The sequence below is a fragment of the Jatropha curcas genome, chromosome 11 (assembly GCF_041381405.1).
Source record: "Jatropha curcas cultivar XTBG-Jc1 chromosome 11, XTBG_Jcur_1.0, whole genome shotgun sequence".
Classification (NCBI taxonomy): Eukaryota; Viridiplantae; Streptophyta; class Magnoliopsida; order Malpighiales; family Euphorbiaceae; genus Jatropha; species Jatropha curcas.
In genome coordinates this window covers 16025133-16028749 of record NC_143161.1, presented here as the reverse complement: position 1 = coordinate 16028749, position 3617 = coordinate 16025133, and positions in this window count along the sequence as shown.

Below are 3617 nucleotides of genomic sequence, written 5' to 3'. Positions count from 1 at the left end.
AGATCAATAGCAGAGCACTTCATTCCTACTGATCCGAATGTTAAGCCAATAAAGCAGAAAAGAAGAAGGGTCAGACCAGAGTGGCAGAATAAGATCAAAGCTGAAGTCCAGAAGCAGTTGGATGCAGGATTCTTAGAAGTAGTTCACTATCCGGAATGGTTAGCGAATATAGTCCCGGTACTGAAGAAAGATGGGAGGATAAGGGTCTGTGTTGATTACAAGGACTTGAATAAGGCCTCACCTAAAGATGACTTTCCACTTCCGCACATAGAAGTTTTGATTGACAGTGCTGCCGGAATGGGATGTTACTCTATCATGGATGGATTCTTCGGATACAACCAAATACTGATGGCCTTAGTGGACAAGCACAAGACGGCCTTCACCACGGACTTCGGAACGTTTTGCTATAAAGTAATGCCGTTTGGACTAAAGAACGCTGGGGCAACATACCAGAGAATGGCTACAACATTATTTCATGATATGATCCATAAAGGGTTAGAAGTGTATGTAGACGACATGGTGATCATGACAAAAACACAGGAAGAACATGCAGAGATGTTAGAAAAGTTCTTCGCATGGGTCAAGCAGTATAACTTGAGACTCAATCCCAAGAAGTGTGTATTCGGAGTAATGAAGGGGAAGTTGTTAGGTTTCGTTGTAGGACCTAACGGGATTGAGGTTGACCCCGACAAAATAAAAGCCATCCAAGACATGGAACCGCCTAGAATAGAACGTCAGGTGAGAAGCTTCCTGGGTAAAATTCAGTACATCAGCAGGTTCATTTCGAGGTTATCCATCACCTGTGCTCCAATTTTCAAGCTACTGAAGGAGAATCAGCTAGTCAAGTGGAACGAGGACTACCAGAAGGCCTTTGACCATATAAAGAAATACTTGATGAATCCACCGGTGCTCAGTTCACCAAGATCAGGAGAACCTTTAATCTTGTATCTATCTGTAGAAGATGCAGGAGTTGGACCAATGTTGGTACAGCCGGACGCCGCTGGAGTAGAAAAGGCCATTTATTACATTAGCAAGAAACTACTGCCCATAGAGGAGAAGTATAATTGGAGGAAAAAACATGCATGGCAGTAGTGTGGTCGATAAAGAAGTTGAGGCCTTACTTTGATTCCTTCAAGGTCACTTTTGTCTCCAAGATTGATCCTTTGAAGTACTTGCAAAGAACGCCTATTTTAGAGGGACGGTTGTCTAAGTGGTTAATTCAAATGTCTAGCGTGGATGCAGAGTTTATAACGAAGAAAACGGTCAAAGGTCGGGCTGTAGCAGAATTCCTGGCAGAAAATCCAATTGCAAGTGATGAACCTTGGGAATTGGAATTTCCAGATGAGCACTTACTATGTATCGAAACAGGGGCTTGGAGATTGTATTTTGATGGATCAGCCAATAGAAACGGAGCTGGAGCTGGTATTATAATTGAAGCACCTAATGGCGAGGTCACCACGATGTGCAAGAGACTGTTGTTCCCGGTCACTAATAACATGGCGGAGTATGAAGCATGCATCATGGGAATGGAAGCTCTACTTGCATCCGGTGCTAAGGAGGTCGAGGTAATAGGAGATTCCTTATTGGTTATTGAACATGCTAACGAGAGATGGAAGGTAGAGGAAGAAAGGCTGAAACCCTATGTCGAGTACTTGTTGAAAAAGGCAGCACTATTCGAAAAGATCACTTTCACTCACATAGGAAGAACCTATAACAGAATTCCAGATGCCTTGGCAAACTTAGCATTGGCTTGGCAGGATTTGAGTAAGGTTCCGAAGAAGCCATTTATCATTACCACAACCAATATCTCGTGCTATAAAGAACATTTTGTGAACCAGGTAGAGTCGGAGGAAGAACCATGGTTTATGGATATTCTGAGATATATGAAAGACGGTACTTTTTCTGATGATACGACAAAAGAAGACCGCGCAGTTCTCAAAAAAATGGCTTTGAATTATGTTCTAGCCGATGGTGAACTCTATAGAAGAACTTGGGATGGGATGTTGCTAAGATGCGTGAGCAAGAAAGAAGGAGAAGGCATAATGAGGAAGGTGCATGAAGGAGTCTGCGGTACTCACCTAAGCGGCATGAGCCTAGCAAGAAAAATCATGAGGCAAGGATATTTCTGGATGCAGATGGAAGGTGACTGTGTTCAGTATGTGCGTCATTGCAAAGCTTGCCAACATCATGACAATAAAAGCCATTTACCTGCTGTTGAACTCTATCCGACAACTCCTTTTTGGCCTTTTTCTGCATGGGGTATAGACATAATCGGCAAAATCTCACCAGCAGCATCGAATGGCCATCAGTATATATTGGTTGCAGTTGACTACTTCTCTAGATGGATTGAGGCTCAATCTTACAAAATCTTAACCACCAAACATGTGGCTAGATTCATTGAACAGAACATTTTTTGTCGCTATGGTGTTCCCCATCATATAGTTACAGATAATGGTTCTCATTTTCAAGCAGATGTTGGCCAATTGCTTTATAGATATAAGGTTGAGCATCACCATTCTTCTCCTTATCGCCCTCAGGCTAATGGCGCAGTAGAAGCTGCGAATAAGGAGATCAAAAGAATCCTGTCAAAGATGTGTGAAAGGTACAGAAGCTGGGCTGAGAAACTTCCTTTCGCGCTCTGGGGGCATCGCACTACATTCAAATCAGTAAACGGAGCTTCTCCTTTCGAACTTGTATACGGAATGGAGGTAGTGTTACCGATAGAGCTCGAAAAGAAGTCTCTCAGGGTTTTGGTAGAAGCTGGTCTGACCGAAGAGGAATGGGTCAAGAAAAGATATGAAGATTTAGCGCTCTTAGACGGAAAAAGGCTGAATGCTCGATTCCAGGATCAGATGAGGAAAAGAAGAATTGCTCGTTTCTACAATAAACGAGTACATCCAAGGGCATTAAAGAACAGAGAGTTGGTTTTGATCAAATTATTGGATCACGAAGCCCAAAATCATCCTGGTGGGAAGTTCAAACCCAACTGGCATGGACCGTTCAGAGTTCACAAACTATTAGCAAAAGGCACCGCTGAATTGGTCACCATGGAAGGAGAGCCTGTCAAACGAATTGTCAATCAGGATCAAATGAAGAGATTTTATGCCTGAAATGATGATTTCGATTAAAAAAAAAAAAAAAGAGCTAAGTTGAAAACCCGTAAGGGCGGCTTAGGCAAAAATTAAGCTCGCTAGGTTGAAAACCCGAAAGGGCGGCCTAGGCAAAAGTTAGAGCATGAATAAGAACGATAATAAAACAAAATTTTCGGGATCAACGCGTGGTGCTTAGTTTAAATGTAGAATTCATGCCATGCGTTCGTGATAAATGTGTGATTAGTTGCTCAATGCCATCAACCTGACTTGAAGGAGAATAGGAAATCGAGTAGTCAGAGCAAATGACCATTGTATTAGAATAAACTTTCTTTACTTCTGTATAATGTTGAAAAGAAGTAAGATTAATAAAAGATTTGAATTTCAAAATTTTTCTTTCTATTCCGGGGTTATGGTTGAAGAATGCAAGACCTTCCTCTCTGCTTATTTGATCAAAGATCGACTCATTTGATCTAAAATGTTCCGGCTGTTGGCCCTGCCTAAAAAAAAAAAAATGAATGAACTCTT